This window comes from Pogoniulus pusillus, chromosome 21 (assembly GCF_015220805.1).
Source record: "Pogoniulus pusillus isolate bPogPus1 chromosome 21, bPogPus1.pri, whole genome shotgun sequence".
In the NCBI taxonomy this organism is placed as follows: domain Eukaryota; kingdom Metazoa; phylum Chordata; class Aves; order Piciformes; family Lybiidae; genus Pogoniulus; species Pogoniulus pusillus.
Window position 1 is genome coordinate 22,773,969 of NC_087284.1, and position 15,366 is coordinate 22,789,334.

A 15,366-nucleotide genomic window follows, 5' to 3' on the forward strand; every position below is an offset into this window, starting at 1 on the left:
CCCAGAGATCATCCAGTGCCAACCCCTGCCATGGGCAGGGACACCTCCCACCAGCACAGGCTGCTCAAGGCCTCATCCAATCTGCCCTTGAACACCTCCAGGGAGGGCACATCCACAGCCTCCCTGGGCAACCTGTGCCAGGCTCTCCCCACCCTCACTCTCAAGACTGCCTCCCTCATCTGCCCTCACCCAGCTCAGACCCTTTGTTCCTCCTCCTGTCCCTCCCAGCCCTTGCCCAAAGTCCCTCCCCAGCTCTCCTGCAGCCCCTTCAGGCACTGGCAGGCTGCTCCAAGCTCTCCCTGGAGCCTTCTCCCCTCCAGGATGAACAACCCCAAACTCCCTCAGCCTGTCCCCACGGTTCTGCAGCCCTTGCATCACCTTGGTGCCTCCTCTGGACCTGCTCCAGCAGTTCCATGCCCTGCTTGTGCTGGAGGCATCAGGACTGGAGGCAGTACTGCAGGCGGAGGTCTCAACCCTTGAACTGAGGCAGGGATGAGCAAGGGAGGAGAAGTTTGGCATCCTTCTTGCTGGGATTAGGTTTTCCTTGCCTTTTTTGCTCCTCCTCAAAACACACAGCTCAGCAGGAGGAATTTTGCACTGGAAGCTGTAAATTTAAAGCAGTCTCTCTCCATGCTCTGTGTGAGCTGCAAGGTCTGGAGCACTGCACACCAGCTATGCCTTGGCATGCTGCTGCCCCTTGCCAGAACAGCCTCCCAGGGCTGCAGAGGGCATCTGTGAGGTCATGCTGCTGCCCTGCCCCAAGGTAACCTCACCAAAGCCACTTCCAAGGGCTGCAGAAGGCACCTGTGAGGTCATGCTGCTGCCCTGCCCCAAAACACCTGCAAGGGTCATTGCTGAGGGGGTGAGGAGGTCCCCATCAGCTCTCCTGCGTGGCAGCTGGCAGTGCTGGGTGTATGGGAGCAGGGTGGGACCTGGGCCCCCATCCAGATCCATCCCACCTGGGCAGGCTGCAGAGGAGGCTGAGGAGAAGCTGATGAAGTCCAGTAAGGTAGAGTGCAAGGCTGGGGCAGGGCAGCCCTCCTGTGAGACTGAGAGCAGCCTGAGAGCAGCCCTGCAGAGCAGGACTTGGGGGTGCTGGGGCAGAGGCTGGGCAGGAGCCAGCAGTGGGCACTGGCAGCACAGAGGGCCAAGGGCAGCCTGGGCTGCAGGCAGAGCAGCGTGGGCAGAGCTGCAGAGAGGGGACCCTGCCCCTCTGCTCTGCCCTGGGCACAGCTCAGCTGCAGGGCTGGGGCCAGCTGTGGGCCCTCAGCACAGCAAGGCCATGGAGCTGCTGGAGAGGGGCCAGGGGAGGCCACCAAGGGGAGCAGGGGCTGGAGCAGCTCTGCCCTGGGCACAGGCTGAGGGAGCTGGGGGTGGGCAGCATGGGGAGGAGAAGGCTGCAGGCAGAGCTCAGAGCTGCATTCCAATATCTGAGGGGGACCTACGGGGAGTCTAGGGAGGGACTTTTGAGAAGGGCTTGGAGTGCTGGGACGAGGGAAATGGCTTGGAAGTGGAGCAAGGCAGAGCTGGGTTGGACGCCAGGAGGGAGTTGTGCAGCAGGAGGGTGGTGAGACACTGGCACAGGCTGCCCAGGGAGGGGGTCGAGGCCCCATGCCTGGGGACATTCAAGCTCAGACCCAGCGTGGCCCTTGGGCAGCCTGCTCCAGTCGGAGCTGTCCCTGCTGCTTGCAGGGGGGGTTGGGGCAAGATGCTCTTTGGGGCTCTCCTCCAGCCCGAGCACAATCTGTGACTCGTGTGGCAGCAAGAAAGGAGCAAGGAGGCTCCGAGCGACTCCTCCTCGCTCCTTCTGACCGCCTCAGCTTCTCGTCTGCTGTCATTTCTGCCCTTCCCGTGGGTCTGGCAGCCCAAGGGGTCAGCCCCTGCCCGGCTCTGGGTGGTGTAAGCAGCACTGTGAAATAGCTGATTCGCCACAGCGGGTGGGGGGTCTCAGTGCTGCTCCTCTGCCTCCTTTTCTCTTTCAGACACTTGACAGCACTTCCTCCTCCTGCCACCTCCTGCCCCGAAGCAGGGGACGCGACGTGGGATCATTTGTTCATCAATTATGTAACATCAGCAGGACAGGAGCTTTGCTGGGGGAGGGTCGCACTCCCCTTCTCCACCCCCACCCCACTTCTTCCCCTCCCCCTCAGTCTTTCCTCTCTCCTAAAACCTAGCCTGAATCCAAGGCAAAAATCAAATCAGTACCAAGCAGGTCCTGCCTCAGAGGCAGGGGACATAGTGGGGGGAGTGGGGATGAGCAAGAGAGACTGGAAGGGGATGGGTTTGGGTGGTTTGAACTTTCTCTGGTTGAGCAGGAGGAGATGGGGTTTGGTGTGCTGAACCTTCTCTGGTTGAGCAGGAGGAGATGGATTTTGGTGTGTTGAACCTTCTCTGAGTGAGCAGAGAGAGGTAGACTTTGATGTGCTGAACCTCCTCTGAGCATAAGGAGATGGACTTTGGTGTTTTGCACTTTCTCTGTGTGAGCAGGAGATGGATTTTGGTATTCTAAACCATCTCTGAGTAAGCAAGAGATGGATTTTGGTGGTTTGAACCTTCTCTGAGTGAGCAGAATGAGATGGATTTTGGTGGATTGAATTCTCTTTGAGTGAGCAGGAGATGGATTTTGGTGTGCTGAACCCTCTCTGAGTGAGCAGAAGGAGATGGATTTTGGTGTGCTGAACCTTCTGTAAGTGAGTAGAAGGAGATGGATTTTGGTGTTCTGGATCTTCCCTGAGTGAGCAGAAGGAGATGGATTTTGGTGGAGTGAATCTTCCCCTGAGTGAGCAGAAGGAGATGGATTTCAGTGCAATAGATTCTCTTTGAGTGAGCAGGAGATGGATTTTGGTGTTCTGGACATTCTGAGAGCAAGCAGGAGACAGATTTTGTTGGTTCGAACGTCCTCAGAGCAAGCAGGAGGAGATGGACTTTGTTGGTCCGAACCTCCTGCGAGCGAGCAGGAGACGGACGCAGCTCCGGCGCCTCCTCTGCCGCCCGAGTGCCAACTTCCCACGCACCGACCGCCCCGAGCCAAGGCGGAGGAGCCTCCGGTGCCAGCTCTCAGCCCTCTAGTGCCTGAGTTTTGTCACATCCACACTTCCCTCCCCTTTCTTTCCGCCGTGGCTCTTTTTTCCGTGACCCCCCGAAGCCTCCCGATACTCGGCAGGCTGAGCGTCAGCTGAGCCCGAACAAAGAGACCTTTCTCCGGCGGCTGAAATTCGTTAGCGGTCGCCGGCGTCAGAATTTACGGCAGGCTGCTTTTGAGATGCTTGACATTTCCTCCCCATTCCTTAGGTGGACTTGGTGGGGTAAAAAGTGCGTCATCTTTGTTTGGATTTATCGCACATAATAAGCCATTTTCTCCCCAGTTTAATGTCATCCCCTCGGTAACCAGGAGGTCGGAGGCAACAACGCCAAAACAGCAAATTTGTCAATGGAATGTGTAAAGCTCAGGATAAATTTATCTTGTCCTAATCCCCCCCCGGCCCCTTTTCATTGCATGATTTTTCATATGCATATGAGAATTTTCAGGGTATTGCTTTCTCACACATTTCACTGCCCCCGACGGACAGGGCTGCGGCGCTGCGAGGCTGAGCTGTCAGCTGCCATCAAGGCAAATTAAAAACAACAACAAGGAAAAAAGAAGGGGGGAAAAAAGGAGGGGAGAAGGCAAAAAGAGGAGGAGAAGGAGAAGGAGAAGGAGAAGGAGAAGGAGAAGGAGAAGGAGAAGGAGAAGGAGAAGGAGAAGGAGAAGGAGAAGGAGAAGGAGAAGGAGAAGGAGAAGGAGAAGGAGAAGGAGAAGGAGAAGGAGAAGGGGGAAAAGGAAAAGAAGGGAGAAAAAAGAGGAGAAGGAAAAGAAGAAAAGAAGAAGGAATAAAGGTAAAAAGAGGAGGAGGAAAAGAAAAAATATGAGAAGAAGGAAAAAAAGGAGATAAAAAAGAGGAGGAGGAAAAGAAAAAAATATGAGAAGAAGGAAAAAAAGGAGATAAAAAAGAGGAGGAGGAGAAGAAGAAGAGAAAATAAGAGAAGGAAAAATATGAGGAAAAAAGAGGAGAAGGGAGAAAAATAGGAAGAAAAAAAGGGAAAAAATAAGCAGAAAAAGAAGAAAAGAAAGAAAAAAAGAAGGAAAAATATGGCGGGGAAAGGAAGAAAAGTAAAGGGGAAAAGTTAAAAAGAAAAATAAGAAGAAAAAAAGGAAAAAAAGGAAGACAGAATTAAAAAAAAAGAAGAAAGAAGAAAAAAGAAGAAAAGAAAGAAAAAATAAGAAAGAGAAAAGGGATAGAAAGAAGAAGAAGGGGAGAAAGAAAAAAAAAGGAAAAAAGGAAGAAAAATTAAAAAGGATAAAGGAAGGAAAAAAGGAAGAAAAAAGAAAAAAGGAAAGGAAAAAAGAAGAAGAAAAACAGAGAAGAGAAAGGAAAAAAGGGGGTGGTAAGGAGGAAAAATAAGAAAAAAAAAGAAAAAATAGAAAAAGATGAAAAAAGATAAACAAAAAAGGGGGGGAAAAAGAAGAAAAATAAGAAGGAAAAAATAAAAGGGAAAAAAAAGGAATAAAAAAGAAGGGGAAAAAAAAAGAGAGAGATAAAAAAGAAGTAGAAGAGCAAAGCAGCAGAGTTGCACGCAGTAAGAACTGCTTCACCTTCCGACGGCCCAAGCTGCGTGCAGCGAGCACTGCTCCCTCTCTGCCCCTCTCACTCGCACAGCTCCCGGCAGGCGCAGGAGGAAGCCAAGCAGAGCCTCTTCTCCTCCTCGGGGCGAGCTCCGCTGCAGCCCAGCGCTGCTGCTCCCTGCAGTCCTGGGGTAGACACCAACTAAGCAAACAAGTGAAAGAAAAGAAGAAAGGCAAAAGGCAATTTTGCTGTGCCCCAAATCCCACTTTTGGCCTAGGATCTTGGTTCAATTCAGCAGAATGAAAGAAAGGAAGAGAAAAGTGAGCTCTGCTGTGGCCCAAATCCCATTTTTTATCTAGAATCTGGGTTTAATTCAGCAGGATGAAAGAAAGGAAGAGAAAAGTGAGCTCTGCTGTTGCCCAAATCCCATTTTTGGTCTAGAGTCTTGGTTTAATTCAGCAGGATGAAAGAAAGGAAGAGAAAAATCAGGTTTGCTGAGGACCAGATTTCATTTTTCTCCCCTAGCATCCTGATGTAAATTAAAAGAATGAAAGGAAGGAAGGAAAAGTGAGCTCTGCTGAGGCCCAAAAGGGCTAAAAGACCTCGGAGTCCTGTTCTCTAGAATCCTGATTTAAAGGAAAAGAAGAAGAGTGAAAGAAAAGAAGGAAATGTTGATTGGCCAGGGCTGGGTGCTAGGTTGGACTGGCTGAGCTTGGAAGTCACTTCCAACCTGCTTGATTCTATGGTCTGATTGATTGGACTGGGTTGGGTGCTAGGTTGGGCTGGCTGAGCTTGGAGGTCACTTCCAACCTGCTTCATTCTATGATGCTAAGACAGGATGAGGCACTTAGTGCCATGGTCTGGTTGATTGGCCAGGGCTGGGTGCTAGGTTGGGCTGGCTGAGCTTGGAGCTCTCTGCCAACCTGCTTGATTCTAGGATGCTGAAAGTTGAGTTCTGCTGAGGCCCAAAAGGCCCCAAAGACCTCAGCTGTCCCCAGAGTCCTGTTCTTGAGAATAACTTCAAAGCAATTCATTTAGTAATCAATTAATTAACTACACGAACTAAAATAACTGAAACTGAATTGAAACTAAATTCAAATCAGATTGAATTGCAAAATAAATTCAGTGAGTTAAATCACTCAAGTGAAGGAATGATTTCAACAGATAAAAATCTGAAAATTAATTGATTAGTTAATGAATTAAATAAAAATGACTGAAATACAGGGAAATAAATGAATGACCTAAATAAATAATCGCATAAAAACAATTAAAGTAAGATCTGGAACAGAAATAAATACATAAAATGTGAAAACCAATTAATTCATTCATTCATTTCAAATTTAAAACAAAATCAATACTCTAATTAAATACATACATAAAATGCAAAAAAAAAAAAAAAAAGAAGTGCTTAATTAATTAAATTAAAAATAATCTAAATGAAATAAATAATCCAAGAAAATAGAATGGGAAACCTGATTAATCAGTTAATTAATTACATAAAAAGAATTAAAATAATGTAAATAAACTAACTAAATAAATAAAATGTGAAATTTAATTAATCAGTTAATTAAATAAAAAGAAATAAAAGAAACTAAATAACCTAAATAAATATATTATTATTGCTATAATTAGAATCATAAAATCATAGAATCAACCAGGTTGGAAGAGACCTCCAAGATCATCCAGTCCAACCTATCACCCAGCCCTATCCAGTCAACTAGACCATGGCACTAAGTGCCTCATCCAGGCTTTTCTTGAAGACCCCCAGGGACGGTGCCTCCACCACCTCCCTGGGCAGCCCATTCCAATGCCAATCACTCTCTCTGGGAAGAACTTCTTCCTAATATCCAGCCTATACCTACCCTGGCACAACTTGAGACTGTGTCCCCTTGTTCTATTGCTATTGTTCTATTATTATCATCATTATAATATTAATATTATTCTGAATATTAAATTATTATTATTATTATCATCATCAGTAGTATTATCATCATTATCATCATTACACTACTAATATATTATTATTATCACCATTATCATATTTATATTCTTCTTAATGTTAATTACTATTAGCATCATTATCATCATGACAATACCAATGTTATATTATTATTGCCATTATTATTAGTATCATTATCATATTTATATCTTCCTAATATATAATAATAATATCAATAATAATAATAATAACCATTATCATTGTTGCTATTATTATTATCATCATTGTTATAATAATTACAATATTAATATATTATTATTGTTATAATTATTATTTTATCATAATTATCATATATTTTCCTTAATATTCATTACTATTACTATTATCATCATTATAATCATTATCACGATTATCATCATTACAATACCAATATTATCACAGTATCACAGTTGCTGTCATCATTATCATATTTCTATTCTTCTTAATATTAAATTATTATTATTGACATTATCATCATTATCTTAATTACAATACTAATATTATATTATTATTGCAATCACTCTTATTGTCATTATCATATTTCTATTCTTCTTATTATTAAATTATTATTGTTGTCATTAACATTTTATTATTATTATTATTATTATTATTATTATTATTATTATTATTATTGTTGTTGTTGTTGTTGTTGTCGTTAACATCATTATTATTATTATTATTGGTATTATTATTAGCATTGCCATCATCATTACCCTCATTACTCTCCTGCTCTGCGGCTCTGTGCTGCTCTGGCTCTGCTTCGGACCCTATCCCTTGTGTGCCCTCTGCAGCTGGTTCCTTTGCAGCCCTCCAAGTGCTCAGGAGGAGCAGGCAGGGGACACCCATTGCTGGCAGACCCACCCCTGCCCCCCGCGCCGCAGGGCAGCTGTTTGAATCCGTTCCCATCCTGTTTGTCATCTCCTCTTGCTTTGGTGGTTTTTTTGTCCCTGGAGAACTTGACACTGGGAGGGTTTTTTCTGGGGGGTGGGGGGAAGAGGTTTGCATTTCCACACTTCCAAGCTGCAGCAGATTCTTTGTCGTAATGTAAAAGCAGACATCAGCCCAAATCAGCCCAAATAACACCAGTGGAAGCATTAAAGCATTAAAGAAGATAATTATAAGGAGAGGCAGAGAAAAAAAAAACAACCCAACCTCTAGGGATGGCTGAGAGGGGGCAGAGTGATCATTACCTTCCCAAATTGCTGCTGTAAGGAACCTCTCACACACAGAACCAAGCCTCAGACAGCTGCACTTGGCATCGGCTCCATCAGGGGTGGTGATGGTGAAGGTCTGCTCCTTGGGCTCTTTATTACTAAGTTATTATTCTTTGCTGAGGAGGAGGAGGAAGATGAAGAAGTCATCAGTTTGGGACTCCATCAGGGGTGGTGATGGTGAAGGTCTGCTCCTTGGGCTCTTTATTACCAAGTTATTATTCTTTGCTGAGGAGGAGGAGGAAGATGAAGAAGTTATCAGTTTGGGACTCCATCGGGGTGGTGATGGTGAAGGTCTGCTCCTTGGGCTCTTTATTACCAAGTTATTATTCTTTGCTGAGGAGGAGGAGGAAGATGAAGAAGTCATCAGTTTGGGACTCCATCAGGGGTGGTGATGGTGAAGGTCTGCTCCTTGGGCTCTTCATTACTACTGTAAGTTATTATTAGTCTTTGCTGAGGAGGAAGATGAAGTTTTTTTGTGCCAGGGGCTTCAGAACTGGGCACAATCTGGAGAGGAGAAGGCTTCCAGGTGATCTTACTATGTCCTTTCAGGATCTGAAGGGGGCTACAAGAAAGGTGGGGAGGGACTTAATAGGCTGTCAGGCAGGGATAGGACTGGGGAGGAGTGGAACGAAGCTGGAAAAGGGGGAAATTCAGCCTGGAGGTGAGGAGGAAGTTGTTGAGCAGGAGAGTGGTGAGAGGCTGGCAGGGGTTGCCCAGGGAGGTGGTTGAGGCCCCATGGCTGGAGGTGTTTGAGGCCAGGCTGGCTGAGGCTGTGTGCAGCCTGCTCTAGGGTAGGGTGTCCCTGGGCATGGCAGGGGCTTGGAACTGGCTGCTCCTGGTGGTCCCTTCCAGCTCTGACAACTCTGTGATTCTGTACTTCTATAGTCTTTAAGTTCCCTTTGAGGGATTTTGAAGGCCCCTCCCAATCCAGAACATTCTATGACTTTGTGATCCTAAAGTGTCCCTTCCAACCCAGACCATTCCATGAATCTCTGACCCTTAGGTCCCTTCCAACCCAACCCATTCTATGACCCTTATGATCCCTTCCAACCCAATCCATTCTATGACCCTTAAGGCCCCTTCCCACCTCAGCCACGCCCAGGAGCTCTGACCACAGCAGACAGCTCTGCCCTGCACTGAATGCCTTTGCTCCAGGAGGCAGACAGCTGATGGCTCTGCTATGGCAGGAGAGCAGCAGCCTAAGGCTGGAGCCCAGCCTCTACCTCTGCTGCTGCTGGCTGCATTTGAGCTCCACCAACTGATTTCGAGACAGAAACTGGAGCTGGAAGCCTTCTGCTGCTATCCACCAGCCTGGGGTGGCTTTGGAAAACACATGACAGATTGGCTGCCAGGGAGGTCAAGTATAGAGGCTGCCTGAAGAAAAGAGTCTTGACCTCCTGCTGCATCTGAGCTTCTTGTCAAGCTCCCTCCCCCCCAGCCAAAGATAAAGTCCCTTTCAAAGCCTCAAATCTGTTTCCCTTCTCTGAGGTGTCTTAATCGAAGGTGGAATTTGCTGCGGCGACTTCCTCACGGCTGCGCCGTCCTCCAGCTCTGTTAACTCATCTCCTACCCCAGCAAGGTCTTAAATCTCTGACCCTTGCACTGGGATTGATTTTTCAGTAAAGAGAGGAGCTGCTGTATTCCACCCACACAGCAGAGAGGCTTCTGTACATAAAGGGAGGGGAGGGGGAGTGTGTCCTCCTGACCATCCATCCTATTTACTGCCACTTCACCTCCTCCTGGGGTTGCCGTGGGGGGGCTGAGCACCTGAGCACCTCCCTGGTGCAGCCCAGCAAGCTGGGGTGAGGCAATGCAACACCTAACTTCAAAGGGAGAAGTGTCCAAAGCAGCTCTGCTCTGGCACCCCCAGCCCCATTGTCTGCCTGCCCTGCAGCAAAGCCTCTGGCACCCTCTGCCACAAGCACCTCCTGGCACAGCTGGCAGCTCCTGGCTTGGGCACAGTCACTCTGGTATGGGTCAAGAACTGGGGGCAGGGCCCAGAGAGTGGTGATGAATGGTGCCACATCCAGCTGGTAGCTGGCACTGGTGCTGTGCCCCAGGGGTCAGTGCTGGGCACAGTCTTGGCCAATATCTTTATCAGTGATCTGGAGCAGGGCATTGAGACCAGCAGCAGTGAGTTTGCAGCTGGCACCAAGCTGATTGCTGTCTGCAGCTACCTGCAGGGAGGCTGTAGCCAGGTGGGGTTGGGCTCTGCTGCCAGGCAAACAGCAACAGAAGAAGGGGACACAGTCTCAAGCTGTGCCAGGGCAGGTCTAGGCTGGATGTCAGGAGGAAGTTGTTGTTCAGAGAGAGTGATTGGCATTGGAATGGGCTGCCCAGGGAGGTGGTGGAGTGGCTGTGGCTGGAGGCGTTGAAGCCAAGCCTGTCTGGGGCACTTAGTGCCATGGTCTGGTTGGTTGGGCAGGGTGCTAGGTCGGGCTGGAGGAGCTGGGAGGTCTCTGCCAACCTGCCTGATTCTCTCTAAATGCTTTAGATGGAAGGTCTCCCTCCCAGCCCCAAACTCCCTGTGCCTCTGTGGCACCACCAAACTGGATTATGAAGTAACCCCACCAAAAGGGGTGGCCCATGCCAGGCCAGGTTGTTTGGGGGCTCGTGTGCAACCTGATCTAGTTGCAGACCACAGGTCCCAGGATGTTGTGGGGTTGGAAGTGACCTCTGGAGAGCTGCAATTCCAATCCCCCACCAGAGCAGGATCATAGAATCTAGAGCAGGTGGCACAGGAAGACATCCAGACAGGGCTGGAAAGGCTCCCGAGAAGGAGACTCCAGAGTCTCCCTTGGCAGCCTGTGCCAGGCTCTCACCACCCTCCCACTGAACAACTTTCTCAACTCCAGTCCAACCCTGCTCTGCCTCAGCTCCAAACCATTCACAGGATCTCTGGGTGTGAGAGGCTGGAAGTGACCTCTAGAGAGCTTCAATTCCTCTTCCCCTGCCAGAGCAGGACCTAGAGCAAAGGACACAGGAACACATCCAGACAGGGCTAGAAACGCTCCAGAGGAGAAGACTCCACACCCTCCCTGGGCAGTCTGTGCCAAGCCACCCCAGATGCCACCACTTTGCCCTCCTGCTCCCTCACCTTTTCAATCTGGGGGCTGTTGGAGTCTCCTCCCTCCCCCAGGTGCCATCACTTTGCCCTCCTTGCCCCCTCCCCTTTTCAATCTGGGGGCTGTTGGAGGCTCCTCCCTCCCCCAGGTGCCACCACTTTGCCCTCCTGCCCCCTCCCCTTTTCAATCTGGGGGCTGTTGGAGTCTCCTCCCTCCCCCAGGTGCCATCACTTTGCCCTCCTTGCCCCCTCCCCTTTTCAATCTGGGGGCTGCTGGAGGCTCCTCCCCCCCCCCAGGTGCCACCACTTTGCTCTGCCTGCCCCCTGCCCTATTTAAGCAGCCCCAGGGCAGGCAGCAGCCTCAAGTTTGCCCATCTGGGCAGAGGGATCCTCCTCCTCTCAGCACTGGTGAGTGCCCCTGGTGCACACTGGGTGAATGGTGGAGGGGATCTAAAGGCCGGGGGGCCTGCTGGCCCCCCGGTTAGATAGGGCAGACAGCTACAACTGATGTCACTCTGATGTCACCCGTGGGTGCTGCTTGGACCTTCTTGCTTAGGCTGAGCTCCTCTCTGCTTAGCTGCTTCTTTCTGCTCTCTGATGGCCACAGAACCACCCAGGTTGGAAGGGAGCTCCAAGCTCACCCTGCCCAACCAACCAACCAGGCCATGGCACTAAGTGCCCCTGCCAGCCTTGGCTCCACCACCTCCCTGGGCAGCCCATTCCAATGCCAATCACTCTCTCTGACAACAACTTCCTCCTAGCATCCAGCCTAGACCTGCCCTGGCACAGCTTGAGCCTCTGTCCCCTTGTTCTGTTGTTGCTTGTCCTGCTCTAACATCTCTCCTCTACCCTTGCCTAACAGAACCAGAGTTAATCAGGTTGGAGAAGACCTTCAAGCCTCAGCTGCCTCAGCCTGGCCTCACAGGAGACATTCACTGCCTGCAGCAACTTCGTGGCTCTGAGCTGGACTCTCTCAAGCACTTCCCTGAGCTCTTCCTTGAGCTGAGGGGCCAAGACCTGGACACAATATTGCAGCTGTGGCTTCAGCAGCAGAGGGGCAGGGGATCCTCTCTGCACCTACTCAGCCCTTCCAATCCACCCCAGGATCCCACTGGGCTTCTTGGCTACCAGAGCACTTTGCTGTCCCACAGAGAACTTCTTGTCCACCAGGATCCCCCCACCCACCCAGGTCCTTCTCCATGGGGCTGCTTCCCATCAGCTCAGCCCCCCTCTCTGCTGCTCCATGAAGTTGTTCTTTCCCAGATGCAAGACCCTACACTTGGCCTTGCTGGGTTTCATTCAATTCTCACCCCATTTTCCAGCCTGTGCAGGTCTGGGTGGATGACAGCACAGCCTGAGGGGTGCCAGCCACATGGGCTGGTGGCTGTGGGGGGCTTGACTAGAGGTTTGGACCCACAGAATTGTTGAGGCTGGAATAGACCTCTGAGATCATCGAGCACAGCCTATGACCCAACACCATCACATCAACCAGCTCATGGCACTAATTGCCACATCCAATCTGTCAGAGAATCAAGCAGGTTGGCAGAGGCCTCCAAGCTCAGCCAGCCCAGCCTAGCCCCCAGCCCTGCCCAACCAACCAGACCATGGCACTCAGTGCCCCAGCCAGGCTTGGCTGCAACACCTCCAGCCACAGCCACTCCACCACCTCCCTGGGCAGCCCATTCCAGTGTCTAATCACCCATTCCAGTGTCTAATCGCCCATTCCATGAGGAAGTGCTTCCTGACATCCAGCCTTAACCTCTCCTGGCACAGCTTCAGGCCATGCTCTCCTGTCTTGGCACGAGTTGCCTGGGGGCAGAGCCTGAGCCTCACCTGACTGCAGCTTCCCTCAGGCCTTATTTTATGAAGTAGAGAAGATGCCCTCAAAGTTGCAAGCTGGCAGGTGGGTGAGCAGTGACACCAAGGAGAGGGGAAAGGCACTGAGGAAAGAAAATAGAAGTTTTGGTTTCCTGAAGTGGAGATTTATAGAGAGCAAAAAGTCAGCAGCAATTAAATCTCACTCTGCATCTCTCCCTAAATCCTGGCAGCTGCCAGGCAGCCCAGGCAGGACCTGGCCTTTGCAACTGAGGTGCAACTGAAACAGCAACTCAGCTTAAGAGGCTGAGAACTCATCCTACTGTCATGGCAGTGATAATAATGAGGCCTTTCATTCTCCTCTGGGGTGCTGTCCTTCCCTTCCCCTCTGCAGATGTGCCCCAGAGCACAGATCCAGCATCTCTCTGACAGTCAAGCTGTGTAGCCCAGACCCCCTGACTGCCTGCTTCACCTGCTGCTCTTGGCAGCTGGACCTCTCCTAAATATCTCCTCCCCTTCAGGGACCATTGCTTGCTACATGGGAAAAGGAGAGCTAATGAATAGAGTCAGCAAGAGGGGAGGGAATGGCTTCTGCCTCCCCCTGCTCTGCTCAGCCCTCACCTGCTGCACTGCAGTCTGGTCTGGGACCCCGGCACAAGAAGGACCTGGAGCTGCTGGAGAGGGTCCAGAGGAGGCCACCAAGATGCTCAGAGGGCTGCAGAACCTTCCCCCGTGGAGACAGGCTGGGAGAGCCTGGAGAAGGCTCCTTGGGAGACCTTAGAACTGCCTCTGAAGGGGCCACAGGAGAGCTGGCCCCAGCCCTGCAGCTGAGCTGTGCCCAGGGCAGAGCTGCTCCAGCCCCTGCTCCCCTTGGTGGCCTGCCCTGGCCCCTCTCCAGCAGCTCCATGGCCTTGCTGTGCTGAGGGCCCACAGCTGGCCCCAGCCCTGCAGCTGAGCTGTGCCCAGGGCAGAGCAGAGGGGCAGGATCCCCTCTCTGCAGCTCTGCCCACGCTGCTCTGCCTGCAGCCCAGGCTGCCCTTTGCCCTCTCTGCTGCCAGTGCCCACTGCTGGCTCCTGCCCAGCCTCTGCCCCAGCACCCCCAAGTCCTGCTCTGCAGGGCTGCTCTCAGTCTCATCAACCTCCCAGGGAGACCTCAGAGCAGCCTTCCAGTCCCTGAAGGGTATCCAGGAGAGCTGGGGAGGGACTTTGGACAAGGGCTGGGGGTGATAGGATGAGAGACAATGGCTTTGAGCTGGGAGAGAGGAGACTGAGAGTGGAGAGGAGGAATAAATACTTGGCAGTGAGAGTAGGGAAAGCCTGGCACAGGCTGCCCAGGGAGGCTGTGGCTGTGCCCTCCCTGGAGGTGTTCAAGGCCAGGCTGGATGAGTCCTGGAGCACCCTGTGCTGGTGGGAGGTGTCCCTGCCCATGGCAGGGGGTTGGAACTGGATGGCCTTGAAGGTCCCTTCCAGCCCAACCCATTCTGTGGTTCCATCACCTTTAAAGTCCCTTCCAACCCAGTCTGAGTCTGCTGTGGAGGGCAGGTCTCATGAGGAGAGGCTGAGAGAGCTGGGGGTGTCAAGCCTGAAGAAGAGAGAGCTGAAAGACCTCCTTGCCCTCCTCAGCTCCCTGCAAGGACATTGGAGTGAGGCTGGTGCTGGCCTCTTCTCCCAGAGCAGATCCTACAGTGTCTGGGAGAGGGGAAAATGCCATCAGAGGTCAAATTCCATCTTAAAAACGTGGAAGATGGAAATCTGAGCACTAAGTTGCACTCCCAAGCTGCAGATCATCAACCTGTAGCTCCATGTGGATTTACAGCAGCAGCAGAAATCTGCTTCTTAGGAATGGGGGAGGGAGGAAGGAAGAGAGATTTGGTCCAGGGGACATGTGCAGGTCTTCAGGAATGGGAGTGGGAAAAGACAGGAGAGATGTGGTGAAGGGAGGTGTGCAGCTCTTCAGGAGTGGGAGAGATCTGGTGAAGGAGAGATGTGGTCAAGGAGAGATGTGCAGGCCCTTAGGAATGGGGGCAGGAAAAGAAAGCAGAGATTTGATCCAGGGCAGAGGCTCAGGTCTTCAGGAATGAGGGTGGAGGGAAAAGGAGAGATGTGGTCAAGGAGAGATGTGCAGGAATGGGGGTGGGAAAAGAAAGGAGATCTGGTGGAGGGAGGTGTGCAGGTCTTTGGGAATGGGGTGGGAAAGGGAAGGAGAGATGGTGGAGGGAGGTGTGCAGGTCTGTGGGAATGGGGTGGGAAAAGAAAGGAGAGCTGGTGGAGGGAGGTGTGCAGGTCTGTGGGAATGGGGTGGGAAAAGAAAGGAGAGCTGGTGGAGGGAGGTGTGCAGGTCTTTGGGAATGGGGTGGGAAAAGAAAGGAGAGCTGGTGGAGGGAGGTGTGCAGGTCTTTTGGAATGGGGTGGGAAAAGAAAGGAGAGCTGGTGGAGGGAGGTATGCAGGTCTTTGGGAATGGGGTGGGAAAAGAAAGGAGAGCTGGTGGAGGGAGGTATGCAGGTCTTTGGGAATGGGGTGGGAAAAGAAAGGAGAGCTGGTGGAGGGAGGTGTGCAGGTCTGTGGGAAAGGGAAGGAGAGATCTGGTGGAGGGAGGTGTGCAGGTCTTTGGGAATGGGGTGGGAAAGGGAAGGAGAGATGATGGAGGGAGGTGTGCAGGTCTGTGGGAAAGGGAAGGAGAGATCTGGTGG

General features: G+C 51.0%; 1 long non-coding RNA gene across 1 annotated transcript; it reads right to left on the bottom strand.

Moving 5' to 3' along the window:
- Window positions 1-2,657: 2,657 nt before the first annotated feature.
- Window positions 2,658-8,082, bottom strand: LOC135184730 (uncharacterized). Its single transcript, XR_010306147.1, has 3 exons — window positions 7,773-8,082; window positions 4,634-4,805; window positions 2,658-2,775 (listed from the first exon to the last, which is right to left on the bottom strand). It is a non-coding gene; the product is annotated as an uncharacterized LOC135184730 (long non-coding RNA).
- Between the last annotated feature and the right edge of the window lie 7,284 nt (window positions 8,083-15,366).